Source organism: Phacochoerus africanus, chromosome 15 (genome assembly GCF_016906955.1).
Source record: "Phacochoerus africanus isolate WHEZ1 chromosome 15, ROS_Pafr_v1, whole genome shotgun sequence".
NCBI lineage: Eukaryota > Metazoa > Chordata > Mammalia > Artiodactyla > Suidae > Phacochoerus > Phacochoerus africanus.
The window spans coordinates 70197690-70215521 of record NC_062558.1 but is presented as its reverse complement, the minus strand read 5'-3'; the positions used below and the strand labels follow the sequence as shown (position 1 = coordinate 70215521).

At 37.0% G+C, this 17832-nt stretch overlaps 1 protein-coding gene and 1 non-coding gene across 2 annotated transcripts in view; both read left to right on the top strand.

Moving 5' to 3' along the window:
* Positions 1–17832, top strand: part of LOC125116320 (catenin alpha-3) — a gene marked incomplete at its 5' end in the record, with an annotated part of 829627 nt that overhangs the window by 686177 nt on the left and 125618 nt on the right. The gene's annotated exons all lie outside the window — the stretch shown is intronic.
* On the top strand, positions 582–688 carry LOC125117168 (U6 spliceosomal RNA). Its single transcript, XR_007132526.1, has one exon. It is a non-coding gene; the product is annotated as a U6 spliceosomal RNA (small nuclear RNA).

Here is a 17832-nt window from a genome sequence, read left to right as displayed (position 1 = left end):
CCTGTTGCACCACAAGAGAACTTCACCTCTGAACTTTTCAAGATTGATATTTTTCAATAAGAGAAGAGAACTGCTTATGAATACTAAAACATATTTTGATGACGTAAATTGAGATAATCTCTTTGTTCATAGGTATTACTTTCCTGATAATGGACCAAAGTTCACTGGCCAAATGTGGTTAATCACAAGGTTATTCAAATACCCCTAAAATATTGGAACTTGAACAAATTCAATTAAAATTTTACCATAAGCCCAATCATATGTTGAATAAGTGTGGGCACCAACTTTTTGTTTAGTTTTGTCAAGTTACCCAAGAGAAACTGTGTATGCTATATTTCCAAACAGGCTGGAACTGGCTGATCCTGTGTGGTTGATAGCGCAACCAGTAATTCTTCTGGTTTACATTTATATTTATAAGCACATCTGTCTGCAAATGGGCCAGTTCTCAGGTGTTTTGTCACTTTAACTGTTTTAAGCATGGCCTGCTACACTCAAGAGGTAACCTAACTATACTTCAACAAAATGTTTTAAAAGGGAAAGAAAATAAGATAGGAGAATTGCATTTAAAAAGGAATTAACCTGTGCTCACTTCAGCAGCACATATACTAAAATTGGAATGATACAGAGAAGATTAGCATGGCCCCTGCTCAAGGATGACAGGCAAATTCATGATGTATCCCCCCTTTTTTTTTTTTTTTTGGAAGCTTCCAGACCATGTATGACTGTGTCACTTTGCTGTGCAGCAGAAATTGACACAATATTATAAATCAACTATACTTTAATAAAAAAAAAGTTTTAAAAGGAAGTAACCTAGAGTATGGAGGCGTATGTGACCATAAAAGGGTTTTCTGTAAAGCACTGAGCTCTCAGCTTTTTATATCCGGGCAATTCTAAGTAATGACGAGGCAATGGGAAGAGGTTCTTTAAAGGCTGTCTCATGGAAGAAAAGCACAGTCATGAATACTCAGGTAGAAATCACATTGCATTCATCTGTAGAAAAGGAGTCCTTAGGTGAGTCAGCTGTAGGATGATGGTAGATGGGGAGCTAGATTTGGAAGTGGGGTATGTTTGTTCTCACCCTTTGTGTCCTTCCTACTGCACAAAGGCTTGTCTTTAAGAAACATTTTTACCCAACCTCCCTTTTCCAAGATGCAATCTTGAAAAGTGAATTAGAAAATAAGCAGAGGAAGGGGTAGAAACTCACCTTGCCTCTATCCAGCTAGGACCTCAGAATTAAAGCCTTTTCAGAAGCATATTAGAACTACATGAAATTTATGTGTTCTATACCTCGCATCATTCTGTTTGTTAAATACACAGTCTCTTTGCACCTGACTTGTTTTGCTTTCTGAGGTGAAACGTTTATATTTGAATATAGTGTGTTAACAACAATAGCAATTTAAATGATTTAGCCCACACAGCAAAGAGAATGAGAAATATTGGTTAAGTTTTATATTTCTCCCTTTTAAAAGCAGTCTTAGGTCTTATGATTTAAACTATAAGGACAGAGAAAGGTAATTTTTGCTTTACTTTATAAGGCAACCTAATTCTCTTTCTCATGTGTATAAAAAATATACATACATATATAGCAAATAATTGAAAATATAAAATATGAGATATGTAGATCTCTTAAGATTTTGAAAAAGCACTTCTGGCTTTCCAATTTATAACTTTAAGAAGTCATTCATTTTTATATTTGAAATAAATATTCTATCAGGGAGGAAGAATTATTTTTCTGGTTCTACAATGATGACTCTTTTATTCTCTTAGACAGTGTATTAGAATAATTATGAGTTTTTATTATTGCCTTTTGCATGAATATTCTCCTTGTATAGAACTGGTTTGTTTTACTTTGTGGAGCCTTGACTCACTGGAAACATTATTTAGTAATGCCCATGAGAAATACTTTAACATAAAAGAGAATAATTCTGTCTCCCAGTTATTTTTACATGGTCAAAATTTGCATATGTTCCAACATGATAACTAATGGGCAAAGCTCAGCTTATATAACATCTTAGAAGTTGTCAATATTAACTGAGAGCGAGGGGGAAGACACCTTTACCTGAAATCTGGCATTTCAATGTCTGCAGTGAATTTATCAGAGAATTTGATGCCATGACTATGCCAATTTCCAAGTAGCAAAATAGCTCTGTACTTTGTGAATCTGCAGAGATTTCAGGATAGAATTAAATTATGCATTGTCTTATAACATTGGAAACTAAACTTAGAAATGTAGGATAAAACAAAGACCACCCAAATGAGAACATACAGAAACTATTTTTTCAGAGCTCACTATATCAGAAAAAGTCTGCCATCATCACTTTCTTTTGGCAGGGACACAAAGGCAGACAGGGAAGAGGAAAAGCCCTAAAATGGAAAAAAAAAAGCAGGAAAGACCTTATGTATTTCTGATTGGAGATTGTTGACACAAGATGAAGGTGGGGTAACTAGAAGCAGGGCGTGTTATGTAATTGGTTGGGGTGGCACATTTTGCTTTATCTGATTGTTACCGAATTTAAAGCAGGGACAAATAGACTTGGGCTGGCTGTTTTTGCGCAAGTCCTGATGGTTCTGAGTCAATAGCTATTGGCGGTGGCTTAATTTCTTGACTTAGCGCAGACATTGTGGGTCAGAGTTGTATTGTAGTATTAACTGATAATCATTTATTTGAGATGGTGATGGATAATTATATAAACAGCATTGAATTAATTTAATATTTAAAAACAAATTATTTATTCTTATAGGAAAAAAAGCAATCTGTATCCTAAACAAATGGCCAATGAGTTTAAAAGTAACTGGTTAAAAGAAAAGTACATCCTTGTCTTGTTCCTCATCTTAGCAGAAATTCTTTAAACTTTCCACTATTGAGAATGATGTTAGCTGTGGGTTTGTCATATATGACCTTTATTATGTTGAGGTATGTTCCCTCTATGCCCACTTTCTGGAGAGTTTTTTGTTTTTTTTTTAATCAAAAATGGGTGTTGGATTTTTGACAAAAGCTTTTTCTGCATCTATTGAGATGATCATGTGGTTTTTATCCTTCTGTTTGTTCATGTGGTGTATCTCACTGATTGATTAGGATTATCATACTAAGTCAGAGAAAGACAAACATCATATCATATCACTTATATGTGGAATCTAAAAAAAAGAATACAGGAAGTTCCTGTCTGTCGTACTCAGCAGTAGCAAACCTGACTGGCATCCATGAAGATGTGGGTTGGATTGCCTCGCTCAGTGGATTAAGGATCCAACATTGCTATGAGCTGTGGTGTAGGTCCCAGACATGGCTCAGATCCCTTGTTGCTATAGCAGTGGTATAGGCCAGCAGCTACAGCTCTAATTTGATCCCTAGCCTGGGAACTTCCCTCTGCTGCGGATGTGGCCCTAAAAAAAAAAGACAAAACTAAAAATAAATTTAAAGGATATAAATGAACTTATTTGGAGAATAGAAACAGGCTCATAGACTGAAAACAAACTTATGGTTACCAAATGAGATAGGTGATGGGGGAGGCATGGACTGCGGGGTTGGGACTGACAATATGCACACTGTGGTATATGGAATGACTGGCCAATGGGGACCTGCTGTATATATAGCCCAAGGAACTCTACCCAATATTTTGTGATAATCTACATGAGAAAAGAATCTGAAAGGGAATTGATATGTGTACATGTATAACTCAATCACTTTGTTGTATTGCAGAAATTATCACAATGCTGTAAATCAAATATACTTCAATAATTTTTTTTTAAAAAATTTAAAAAAGAAAAAGAAAAAACAATGGTTTATTCCAATAGATGAGCCTTTGTAAGTATAACTAATTTTATCATTCTGATTCCTGCTGTGCTTCAAGAACCCTTAATTAGTGCAGTTTGGAGTTTATTATCCCTTTGACAGTACTTTGGTAAGTATAGTCTACAAATAGGCTATTTTTTCACATTTAAAATCTTAAATTCCCACACCTATATCTAATTATCTCATTTCTAAAAATTTTAATGCCTTATCCTAGATCTTATCATGTTCCCTTGCCTTAGATACTTTCAGTTTTTCCTCCACCTTTAGTCATTTCACTTTTCCTTTTTTTTCTTATACTGCCAAGACTGCTTGGCTCATACTGTAACCACCACTCTCTTGATCTGTTTGTTTTTCTTGACCACATGACGTACAAAATCTCAACTCTGCTTTTATCCAACCACTGCCTCCTTCTGTCCTTTTCTTGGGCTTCAGATTGTGCACTTCACCTATTCTTTCCTTCTGATCAGGGGTGTTTTTATACTAGGAGTTGGTATAGAGAGGAAGCATCAAAGAGATACTAATACTGACTACTCTGGCATGTAGTTGCTTAAGTCACTTTTAATGTTTTTTTTATTTTTTCTGTCATAGTTAGTTTACAATGATCTGTCAATTTTCTACTGTACAGTCATACATACATTCTCTTCTCAAATTATCATGCTCCACCATAAGTGACTAGACATAGTTCCCAGTGTATACTGCAGGATCTCATTGCTTATCCATTTTTAATTTGGGTCAGAAGGATCCTTACTCTGATAGACTTTCTTACTTTCTTTAAGTCTTTGGTTTCTGTTGAGCACTCTACATTGATTACATATAATTCCCTCTACCTGTCTTATCATTCACTTGATCTAAGTATCCACCTTGAAGGCAAGCTTCAATACTTACATTTTGTGACCATGTTCTCTGATGGTGGCTAAAAGTTGATCTCAGTGCCCTTACATTGATTGTCATAGACTCATTAGCTAGGTCCTTTCTGTGTTGTCCTGCCAGCAAGAGTGCTGGTAGATTGCATGCAACTCTATAGATATGTATTATCATTATCATTATAATGACCATGACTTTTAGTGTGTGATGCAGCCTTTCTTTGCTCATAATATGGCAAAGCAGCTATTCAATGATTTTACTATCTCCATGGAAGCTTACTCTCTGCTTTCAAATTTTTATGTTTATTTTGTTAGACTCTATTTTTATTATAAAAAATGGAATTATCTTACAGATATTAATCCATGGGTTTTTATTAGATTAAAATATTTTTGTCTAACAACAAAAGGCAAAAAATAAAAATGAAAGAAAGAGCATCATAATTCCATCATTGTGGAGGCCAAAACATCCAAAGTTATAAATTAAATATTTTTGCAATTGAATGTTTTCAAAGGGGGAGAATATACTTCACGTTTTCCTTAAGAAAATACCCTAAGTTTCCAAATTCTATATTGTTTGTGGAAAATATTTTGTTATGTCCTACAGGGAAAAACTAAAACTTCAGGAAAGGTTACTGTCAAATTTCTGATCTGATGAAATTGAAAGTATGTAGGAAAGTAGGAATAAAAATGAAAGGAAATGATTTGTAGGCATAAAAACATTAAATGTATTATTTTCCCTTTGAATATTAAAAACTTATTTTGTTGTTTATAATAATTTGCACACATATGTGGGGAACTTATTCACAGTTGGCTTATGGAGAATTTATAACTAAATGTTTTTAAAGGTTATCAACATACTGTGAATTTGGAAAAAGAAGATGAATTAATTCATTTAACATATTTAATGGAAGTTTTGCCTTTTTAGTTTAAACAGATATTAACTACCTGAGGAATTATATTTCAAGTAAATAAGATAAAATGAAATGCAGCGATATAAAGTTTACAAAGATGCTAAGTGAAAGATTTACATCGTTTTTTCATTCATGTACTCATTCATTTATTTATGCATGCATTTAAAAATATTTAGGTGAGTACCTATTATATACTGGATTCCATTCTTCATATAAAAGGTTAAATCTAGATTTGGATTTTCTTTCTACCTTCAAGATTATAGAAATTAGAGGAGGAATAAATGTAACTATAGGAACCCAGGGAGTAACCAGCTATGCCTTAAGAATTAATAAAGACTTTACAGAATAGAAAATATCTGAGCTCAGTCTTGAATGAGTGGAGGAATGAGGAGGAGGAAAAGCACCTCAGCAAAGGAATATGAAATACAGAGCATGATTAGAAGAAAGAGAAGCAGGAGAAAGTACTGATATGGAGTTGGGAGCAACATCATGAAGGGTTTGGAGTAGGAATTTCAACTTAGAAAAACTTATGAATGCCAAGTGCTTAAGAAGACTCTTGTGCTGTAAGTAAAAATAGGGGGAGATAAAGGTGCTTTTTTTTGTGGTATGAATTTTGAAAAAAAAGATCGTTTTGAGGATAATGAATTTAAATACCAATATTTTGGATATCAGATAAAATGTGTACATGAAAATAGCTGATTTTCTATTGGGAAGAGGAATACGAATTTGGAATAATATTGGGTATTGATATAAATCTGGGAATTATTCTCAAAGAGATAATTGTTAAAGGTGTTAAGAGCCAATGAGCTTCTGAAGATAGGCTATGTCAAGAAAGAAGAAAACTGTAGCCTGGGTATGAAAATATATTTAGAAATTTAAAATATTATAATATCAAATACTCATTAGCCTGCTTTTCTTTCACAAATTATTAAAAAGTTTTTGTACATGTGATACAGAACCATCTTAATGGGCTCAGAAATGGGAATATTTTTGTGTCCATGGATCCCTTGCAGACCCAAGTAGTCACGTCTCTATTGAAAAAAAGAGCTGCACTTAATTTCTTTATTCAGATTGGAATTGAATAGTCTAGCAAATATGCTTGTACTTTCAGTAGTTCTTCAATGTAAAAGAAAAAAATGGAAATTTAAATTTGAATCTGGTACCATAATACTCTCAAATGAGATGGGGTAGAAATATATAATAGCAATATCAATACTTGCTTTTTCATTTTATTTTTAAGCATAGCCAGAGCATCTTTGTTGTTAAAAGGAAGCTTTAGTAAAGATATCATTAGAAATATCAAAATAATAAATACATAAATATACATTAAACAGAATATTTTAATGTTATAACACTTAGTAATATTTTAATGTAATATCTTTTACCTTATGTTTTGCTTTTTCAGGGTGATTTAGGAGCAGGGTTTGTAGTGCCACAGCAAATTTTCAAGTGTACATTATTTGAGCAGAAAGCAAAGAAGCCACAACAATTTTGCATTTAGGTAGAAGAAACCTAGAGCTTTGTCGTGAACGCATATTGACATGACTGACTTTTCTTCCTAACATGGAGTATGGAGTACCTTGGCTTCTGAGATGTTTCTTTTAGCTCATAATACACAGGAAACCTTCTAATATCTGCTTAATTAAGATAAACAGTGTCAACAAAATTCTATATGTTTAAGACTTTCCTGTTGTTGTTTTTTTTTTATTGTTTTTTCTTTTTTCCCAGAACATTAACTTATTGAATTTTACCAGGCACATATGAAAGTACTATGCACAGTGGACAATGCCAGAAGTTACCATTTGTTTGGTAAATACTGGCTTCTGAATCCAACACACCATATTTGAATCCTGACTTGGTTACTAGATGCTTTTTTTGGTGTGGACACATCATTTACACTCTCTCAACTTCATATTTTTCTATTATTTTTTTCTTTTTTTTCATCATTAAAATGAGGAAAGCAAAACCCACCTTATGGGCTTGCTGTGATAATTACATAAATCATGCATATAAAATTGTTCAGTGTAAAGTAGGGACATAAGAAATCCTGCCTATTATTTTCAAATGTTTCTAAATTCTTTAAAAAATTATGTGAATAGGCAAGAGAAAGGCCCTAGGAAAAAGCTAATGTGGAATTTTAAATTCCTGACAGAATCCCACAAAACTTAGAATGTGAGAAATGCCAACAGAATGCATGGTGGGGAATGAGAAACCTTATAGTCAACAGCAGATGGTAGAGACAGGTTGAAATAATTTGGCCACAAAATGGCATGGCTCAATCCTCAAGGATCCTGATTCTTGGTTAAATAATATTAAAAAGAGAGCTAAAGGATGAAGTGCAGTAGCTAAGGGAATAAATTATATTCTGCATTGCCAGAAATGAAGAGATGAAATATCCTCAGATAGGAATGTCTAATAAATTTCAAAATAGGCAATTGTTAAAGGGTATTGTTTAAAATAGCTAGAAAATTTGGTTTGGAATCCTCCTGGTTTTTCTGGGTAAAGAATGTGATTCTAAAGCATTGAGACTTTATTTTTAAAAAGTTGCCATTTTTAGCAAAATGTAAAAATGTGCATTTTGTTTTACATTTTGTTAAATAATGTAAAAATATAAAAAACTTTGTATTTTTTTTACATTTTAAAATGTAAAAAGTTTACATTTTTAGGCCATAACTTACACCATAACAAACATCATGATATTCCTTGAGATCTACCTCCTACAAAATATTAGATTAGAAGGGACAGATTCACGCATTACAGGACTGTCAGCTTGCCAGCTGGCCACCATAAGTTAGAGTACTCTTTAACAATGAGTATTGGCTGACCCATGCTGAAGAACATGGCTAGCACCAGGGTACCCGAGGCAGTTGCAACCCACAAGTGAAAACACACTCTCTCAGATTTGTAATAGAATACCAAGAGATGTCAAGGTGAGTCACATCACATATATGTCACCTGTTGTGACAGCATTCAGGACATCTGCCCGCGGGGCTTTTCTTCAATTTTCTCCTTGTATAATGAAGCAACTCCCAGATGCCAGTGGGAACTGGTAGTCTTGTTCAGTGTGCTGATAGGAAAAAACATTTTATATTTCAAAACTGGCTCATTTGTTATAGCTAAGGGCAGATACTGAATCATGATTGCTCTTGATGAAAGCAGAACTCATTTAATATAACAATGTGGAAAAATTAACCAAAAAAAAAAACCGCCTAGGTAGCTCTGCAGTACTCTCTTAATGACTGCATTGTCAGTGGAATTGTTGATTTGGAGTTTAATATTTATCCTTTGTTTTAAATAAAGAAAGATACATTTAAGTTACTGCTTTTTTTAACAAATTCCATATTCTAATAGACACATGGTTTGGTATGTAAAAAGATTATCTCTAATATATTTCAAAGTTATAATTTCTAGGCTTTCTTTTCTGTTTATATTTTATTTTATTTTATTTTATTTTATTTTATTTTATTTTATTTTATTTTATTTTATTTTAGTCTTTTTAGGGCTGCACCCATGGCATATGGAACTTCCCAAGCTAGGGGTCAAATAGGAGCTGTAGTTGCTGGCCTATGCCACAGCCACAGTAACACGAGATCCAAGCTGTGTCTGAGACCTACACCACAACTTACTCAAGGCAGCACTGGATCTTTAACCTACTGAGCAAGGCCAGGGATTGAACCTGCGTCCTCACGAATGCTAGTCAGATTTGTTTCTACTGAGCCACAAGGGAACCACCTGTTTGTTTACTTTAGATGTTGTTTCCTTTGTATTAGTATTAGATCATTTATATTTAATTGTTCTGGGCTCTCTGTTTTTTACTTCTATTACCCAGATGGCTACTTTATATTTGCTGCTTTCCATAGTTATTGCTTATCAACGTACTTTCTGGTTTCTTCTATTTCTCTGGGCTCGCATAATTGGATTTTATTTGTCAATTTTGCCTTTTCTTTTGCAGTCTACTTCTCTTGTTCTCTGATAGCACTATTCTCCATCTAATTATTTTTAATTTTCTACCCTTGTCCTATTTCTCCTTTCAAAATTTGCATCTTCCATATATGATCCTTCTTATCAATATCTCATTAATGATTCTTCCCCTTTGTCTTTGCCTCTTTCATTTTTTGCCTCTTTCTCACAAATGGCTGACTTCTAATCTTTCTATTCAGCCTTTCTCCTTACGTTTATATAATTATTTCCATTTCGTTCTTTTTCATTGAGCTTTCTTTACTTACACTTATAAATATATATTTATCAAGGTTCATTATGTGCCTGCAACATAGGGACTGAAAGGTAATATGACAAAGACCTGGCCTTTAAGGAGTTCTCCATCTGGAAGAGACAGGCACATAAATAAACCAGATAAGATAAAGATGTAGAAAGAGCAGGAATACAAATAGATACAGAGTTTTATAGGAGCCCTAGGGAATTTCCATGGGCTGGGAGAGGGTGGCATCAAAAAAAATTCCCAGGATAATGTGTTACCTTGACCAAGTCTTAAGGGAAGAGTAGTCAGCAGCTTGGCATTGCTGAACATATATGGAATGCAGAGAACATGGAAAAGGAGCTTAAAACAGAAAATGGTTTTGCTGTGGATGGCATTATCTGTCATACTGACAAGCATGAACATCAACAGGACTCTTGGATGCATTTGAAGCAGGAAATAGCCATACCTGATAGTTATTTTGCCCACCTCTTCTGTCAGCTACTTACAGAATATATTTGAGGATTATGTGAATGAAATTAGGGATATATACTAAGATCACTTTATGAGAATCTAGATCAGGGTGGTGAGAGAGAAACACCAGAGTGGATTCAGAATGATTTACCTGAAAAAAAAAATGGACAGAATGTAACTGCTGATTGAATGTAGGTAACAAGTGAGAGTATGATTCTTAGATTCCACATTTAGTAACGAGGTGGATGATGATGTCAAAAGATAAAAGAGGAGGAACAGGGCAGGGGAACCAGATCATCTTCTGGTCTCCCTCCCTAATGGGGTCTTCCAACAATACTGATATCTTGCATTTTTTTTTTGCTCCCCACCCACACCCCATACGCAGAAGTTCCTGGGGCAAGAATGGAACCCTAGCCACAGCAGTGACAAGATCAAATCTTTCACTGCAAGGCCACCAGGGAACTCTGATAACTTGCATGTTTTTTAAAACTGTACCATAAGTTTTCATTTTTTTTTTTAATTTTCCCACTGTACAGCAAGGGGGTCAGGTTATCCTTACATGTATACATTACAATTACATTTTTCCCCCAGCCTTTCTTCTGTTGCAACATGAGTATCTAGACAAAGTTCTCAATGCTATTCAGCAGGATCTCCTTGTAAATCTATTCTAAGTTGTGTCTGATAAGCCCAAACTCCCGGTCCCTCCCACTCCCTCCCCCTCCCATCAGGCAGCCACAAGTCTCTTCTCCAAGTCCATGATTTTCTTTTCTGAGGAGATGTTCATTTGTGCTGGATATTAGATTCCAGTTATAAGTGATATCATATGGTATTTGTCTTTGTCTTTCTGACTCATTTCACTCAGGATGTGATTCTCTAGTTCCATCCATGCTGCTGCAAATGGCATTATGTTGTTCTTTTTATGGCTGAGAAGTATTCCATTGTGTACATATACCACTTCTTCCGAATCCAATCATCTGTCGATGGACATTTGGGTTGTTTCCATGTCCTGGCTATTGTGAATAGTGCTGCCATGAACATGCAGGTGCACGTGTCTCTTTTAAGTAGAGTTTTGTCCGGATAGATGCCCAAGAGTGGGATTGCGGGGTCATATGGAAGTTCTATGGATAGATTTCTAAGGTATCTCCAAACTGTTCTCCATAATGGCTGTACCAGTTTACATTCCCACCAACAGTGTAGGAGGGTTCCCTTTTCTCCACACCCCCTCCAGCACTTGTTATTTGTGGACTTATTAATGATGGCCATTCTGACTGGTGTGAGGTGGTATCTCATGGTAGTTTTGATTTGAATTTCTCTTATAATCAGCGATGTTGAGCATTTTTTCATGTTTGCCGGCCATCTGTATATCTTCTTTGGAGAAATGTCTATTCAGGTCTTTTGCCCATTTTTCCATTGATTGATTGGCTTTTTTGCTGCTGGGTTGTATAAGTTGTTTATATATTCTAGAGATTAAGCCCTTGTCGGTTGCATCATTTGAAACTGTTTTCTCCCATTCTGTAAGTTGTCATTTTGTTTTCTTTTTGGTTTACTTTGCTGTGCAAAAGCTTTTCAGTTTGATGAGGTCCCATGGGTTTCTTTTTGCTCTAATTTCTATTGCTTTGAGAGACTGACCTGAGATAATATTCATGATGTTGATGTCAGAGAGTGTTTTGCCAATGTTTTCTTCTAGGAGTTTGATGGTGTCCTGTCATATATTTAAGTCTTTCAGCCATTTGGAGTTTATTTTTGTGCATGGTATGAGGGTGTGTTCTAGTTTCATTGCTTTGCATGCAGCTGTCCAGGTTTCCCAGCAATGCTTGCTGAATAGACTTTCTTTTTCCTATTTGATGTTCTTGCCTCCTTTGTCAAAGAGCAATTGACCATAGGTGTCTGGGTTTATTTCTGAGTTCTCTATTCTGTTCCATTGGTCTGTCTGTCTGTTTTGGTACCAGTACCACACTGTCTTGATGACTTTGGCTTTGTAATATTGCGTGAAGTCTGGGAGAGTTATGCCTCCTGCTTGGTTTTTGTTTCTCAGGATTGCTTTGGCGATTCTGGGTCTTTTGTTGTTCCATATAAATGTTTGGATTGTTTTTTTCTACTTCTGTGAAAAATGTCATGGGTAATTTGATAGGGATTGCATTGAATCTATAGATTGCTTTGGGTAGTACGGCCATTTTTACAATATTGATTTTCCCAATCCAGGAACATGGAATATCTTTCCATTTATTTACATCTTCTTTGATTTCTTTGATTAAAGTTTTATAGTTTTCGGCATATAGGTCCTTTACCTCCTTGGTCAGGTGAATTCCAAGGTATTTGATTTTGTGAGGTGCAACTTTACAAGGTATCGTATTTTTGTATTCCTTTTCTAATAGTTCCTTGCTGGTATACAGAAATGCAACTGACTTCTGAATGTTAATCTTATATTCTGCTACTTTGCTGAATTTATGAATCAGTTCAAGTAGTTTTGGAGTTGAGTCCTTAGGGTTTTCTATATATAGTATCATGTCATCTGCATACAGTGACAGTTTTATCTCTTCTCTTCCTATGTGGATGCCTTTTATTCCTTTTGTTTGTCTAATTGCTGTGGCTAGGACTTCCAGAACTATGTTGAAGAGCAGTGGTGAGAGTGGGCATCCCTGTCTTGTTCCAGATTTGAGTGAGAAGGCTTTCAGTTTTTCCCCATTGAGGATTATATTTGCTGTGGGTTTCTCATAAATGGCTTTGATTATCTTCAGGAATGTTCCCTCTATACCCAGTTTGGCAAGGGTCTTGATCATGAATGGATGTTGGACTTTGTCAAATGCTTTTTCTGCGTCTATTGAGATGATCGTATGATTTTTGACTTTTTTTTTTTGTTAATGTGGTGTATGATGCTGATTGATTTGCGTATGTTGAACCATCCCTGTGAACCTGGGATGAACCCAACCTGGTCATGGTGTATAATTTTTTTGGTATGTTGTTGGATTCAGTTGGCTAAGATTTTGTTGAGAATTTTTGCGTCTATATTCATCAATGATATTGGGCGATAGTTTTCTTTTTTGGTGGTATCTCTGTCTGGTTTTGGAATGAGGGTGATGGTGGCATCATAGAATGTCTTTGGGGGTGTTCCTTCTTCTTCAATCTTTTGAAAGAGTTTAAGGAGGATGGGCACCAATTCCTCCTTATATGTTGGGTAGAATTCGCCTGTGAAGCCATCTGGTCCTGGGCTTTTATTTGTAGGCTGTGTTTTTATGACCTCTTCAATTTCATTTCAATTGATGGGTCTGTTCAGTTGGTCTGTTTCTTCTTGATTCAGTTTTGGCAGGCTGTAAGATTCTAGAAAATTGTCCATTTCTTCCAGATTGTCAAACTTGTTGCCATATAGTTGTTCATAGTATTCTCTTATGGTTTTTTGTATTTCTGCTGTATCCGTTGTGATTTCTCCTTTTGCACTTGTAATTTTGGTTATTTGGGTTGTTTCTCTCCTCTTTTTAGTGAGTCTGGCCAGGGGTTTGTCAATTTTGTTGACCTTTTCAAAGAACCAGCTCTTGGTTTGATTAATTTTCTCTATTGTTTTTTGAGTCTCTATTTTATTGATTTCTTCTTTGATCTTTATAATTTCCTTCCTTCTGCTGACTTTAGGACTTTTTTGTTCTTTTTCTAATTCGTTTAGGTGGAGGGTTAAGTTGTCAATTTGGGATCTTTCTTCTTTTTTGAGAAAGGCCTGTATTGCTATAAATTTCCCTCTGAGCACTGCTTTCGCAGCATCCCATAGGTTTTGAGAGGTTGTGTCTTCATTATCATTTGTTTTGAGGTATTTTTTTAATTTCCTTCTTGATTTCCTCATTGACCCATTGTTTTCTTAGTAGCATGTTGTTTAGTGTCCATGTAGTATGTTTTTTCTCTTTCCTTTTCCCATGGTTGATTTCTAATTTCATGGCATTGTGGTCAGAGAAGATACTTGAGATAATTTCTATGCTCCTAAATTTATTGAGATTCGCTTTGTGTCCCAATATGTGGTCGATTCTTGAGAATGTTCCATGAGCATTTGAGAAGAATGTGTATTCTGCTTTTTTTGGATGTAGTGTCCTGAAGATATCAATGAAGTCTAACTTTTCTATTGTTTCCTTTAGGATCTCTGTTGCTTTATTTGTTTTATGTCAAGAGGATGTGCTCATTGATGTGAGTGGGGTATTAAAGTCTCCTACTGTGATTGTTTTCTCATCAATATCTCCCTTTATGTCTGTTAATATTTGTTGTATGTATCTGGGTGCTCCTATATTTGGGGCATATATGTTGATGATAGTGACATCCTCTCCTTGGATGGATCCCTTAATCATTAGTAGTGTCCTTCTTTGTCTTTCTTTACGTCTTTTGTTTTAAAGTCTATTGTGTCTGATATGAGTGTTGCAACTCCTGCTTTTCTGTCATGTCTATTGGCGTGAAATATTTTTCCCCACCCTTTCACTTTCAATCTATATGTGTCCTTTGTCCTAAGGTGAGTTTCTTGTAGGCAGCATATTGAAGGTTTTTGCCTTTTTATCCATTCAGCCACTCTGCGTCTTTTGATTGGGGCATTCAGTCCATTGACATTTAAGGTGATAATTGATAGATGATTATTTATTGCCATTTGAACCTCGTGTTCCAGTTGATTCTATGGTTCTCCATTCTTCCTTTTTTTTTTGGTTGGATGGTCTCCTGTTATTATCTGCTTGAGTGTTTTTTTTTTCAATTTTTGCAAATGCAATATTTGGTTTTGGCTTGTGGTTGCCCTGTTTCTTAAGTATGCTAACCCCTTCCTATAATTGTGTGTTTTAACCTGATAGTCCTGTAGGTTCAAACACTTCATTACTGTATTTAAATTAAGAAGAGAAACATACAAACAAACAAAAAGGGTATATTTATTTCCTAACATCCCTTGCCCACATTTTATGGTTTTGATGACTCTTTTTTATTTTTTTCTTTTTAATTTTATTTTGTTTGAAGCATGTTCATGATTAAATCTGTATGCTGGCTTATTTGAGTGACTGCTCTCTGATTGCAGTTTCCTCAGTCCTAGTTCTTTCTCTTCTTTTTTTTTCTTTTCTTTTTTCTTCCCTTTCCTTCCTTTTAGGTTTAGAGAAGCCCTTTCAATATTTCTTTTAACCTGGGTTTTGTGTTGCTGTATTCTTTAAGTTTTTGTTTGTTGGAAAAAATTTTTATTTCCCCTTCTATTTTAAATGATATTCTTGCTGGATAGAGTATTCTAGGTTGCATATTTTTTCCTTTTAGCACTTTAAATATCTCTTGCCATTCCCTCCTGGCCTGTAGTGTTTCTGTAGAGAAATCAGCTGATAATCTTATGGGGGGTTCCCTTGTAGGTAACATTCTGCTTTTCTCTTGCTGCCTTTAGGATCCTCTCTTTATCACTAACTTTTGCCATTATTATAATGTGTCTTGGTGTGGGTCTGTTTGGGTTCAATTTGTTTGGGGCCCTCTGTGCTTCTTGTATCTTGAACCCAGTATCCTTTAGATTTGGGAAGGTTCCAGTGATAATTTCTTCAAATATATTTTCCACTCCGTTACCTTTTTCTACTCCTTCTGGAATTCCTATTATGTGTAGATTGGCCTGCTTTATATTATCCCATAGGTCTCATATTGATTTCCTGTTTTTTGATTTGGTTTTCTGTCTGCTGACCTGATTGGGTGATTTCCATTATTCTATCTTCCATATCACTGATTCGTTCTTCTGCATTATTCATTCTGGTTTTTACTGCCCTTAGTTCAGTTTGCATCTCTGCAAGTGAATGTTCTAGTTTTTCTTGGCTCCTCCTTATATTTTCTAGTTCCTTTCTGAGGATATCTGCATTACTGTTCCTATCTTCTCTTAATTCCTTCAGTATTTTCACTATTTCTCTTTTGAACTCCAAGTCTGTCAGACTGCAGAGATCTGTTTCATTGTTGACTGTTTTAGGTGAGTTCTCCTGTTGGTTTGGCTGGGGGTAGTTTCTCAGCTTCTTCATCATGCTTGTTGTTTTCTTTTTCCTGAGGCAGTGTTTGCCTTGTCACTCCCGTGGAATGTTTCCTGAGGTCTGGCGTTGTTGGTCAGTCTTTTTTGAGGCAGTGTGGCTTTTCTGGAGTGTTGATGGGGCTAACAGGGTCTCTTTGAAGCAAAGGAGGACTTCCTGAGGGCAGACAGGAGTGGGAGGTCCACACCACGATGGTAGCAGATTTCACTTGGTCATGCAGAGCTTTCTCTGGTGTTTTTAGGTTGTGGGGTTCTTGCAGGGGGTTGGCGGTGTTGGGAAGCTGTTCCTCAGGAGTGCAGCACCCCCTGGGGGCTGGAGCAGCTATCTGGGTCACTGAGAACCTAGAAGGTTCTTCCCTAGGGCAGCCCAACTCAGAAGGGCGGCCTGAAAATGTAGGCAGATCTTTTCACAGTCTGGCCAAGCTTGTTTTAGCTTTTCTGGGCTGCAGGGGCTCTTCCAGGGGGCTGGTGGTGCTGAGCAGCTATTCCACGGGAGTGGGGCACCCCCTAGGGGCTTGCGCGGCTAGCAAGGCCACTGGAAACCCAAGAGGTTCCTCCCCAGGGCAGCCAGACTCAGAAAGACCGTCTGAGATCTTTTCATGGCTCAGCCAGGCTTGTTGCAGCTTTTCTGTGCTGCAGCGTATCCTGCCTGGAGCTGGCAGTCCTATGCAGCTTATCTGCTAGGGCTTGGCACCCCCTGGGGGCTTGGGCAGCTAGCTGGGCCACTGCCAACCCAAGAGGCTCCTCCCCAGGGCAGCCAGACTCAGAAAAACCATCCGAAAATTAGGCAGATCTTTTCATGGCCTGGCTAGGCTTGTTCTAACTTTTCTGGGCTGCAGGCCTTTTTTCGGGGACTGGTGCTGTTTGATGCTACTCTGCGGAAGTGTAGCCCCTCCAAAGGGCAAGCGGGCCTGTGCAGGGACAGCCCCTGCAGTGGTAGACTTCAGGCAATTGTTGAGACCAACCCTCCCGGATGGCAGGCAGCCCCAGGTCCAGCAAGAGTGTATGGGGTGGCGAGGGTGGGGGGAGGGGATGCACTGGGAAGCACAGCTTTCTGCTAGCTAGAGGGCCTGTAAGCTTGCTGTGGCGTGGGGGTATTCTATGGGGACCCACCCCTTCTTCTCTCCACTCCCCAGCACGGGCGCAGACCAGGCTCTTCTCCCAGGTTCCCTCTGATGTGGCTTTCCTCTTCCCTGCCCCTAGAGTATTGCACCCTTCCTCTGCAACAGCTTTGTTTTCTAGTCTCCCAGGCAGTCTCTGCCCCATCAAACTTGACAGACTGGTTTCTAGACCTCCCAAGCAGTCTTCCCACCCCCCCAGCCCTTTCCCGGGGACTAACCTTTAGGAGCCAAGGTTTTGGTGCCCAGCCCCCACTCAGGCATCTCAATTTTTGGTGACTGTGCCCATAGTTCAGATGGTCCGTTCGGTTCTTGATCTGCTTTTTAGAACTCCAACTTACTGCTACACTCTTCTCTGCATCTGGAGATTCCTCCGGTTCGTTTGATCTTTCCCCCGAGTAGGTGACTTTCCAGGGTGCGGGATCCCTTTCTCCTCCTCAGTTCCCTTTTGGGAGTGCCTGTCCCACTCGGATTCACCTTCTGTCACTCTCC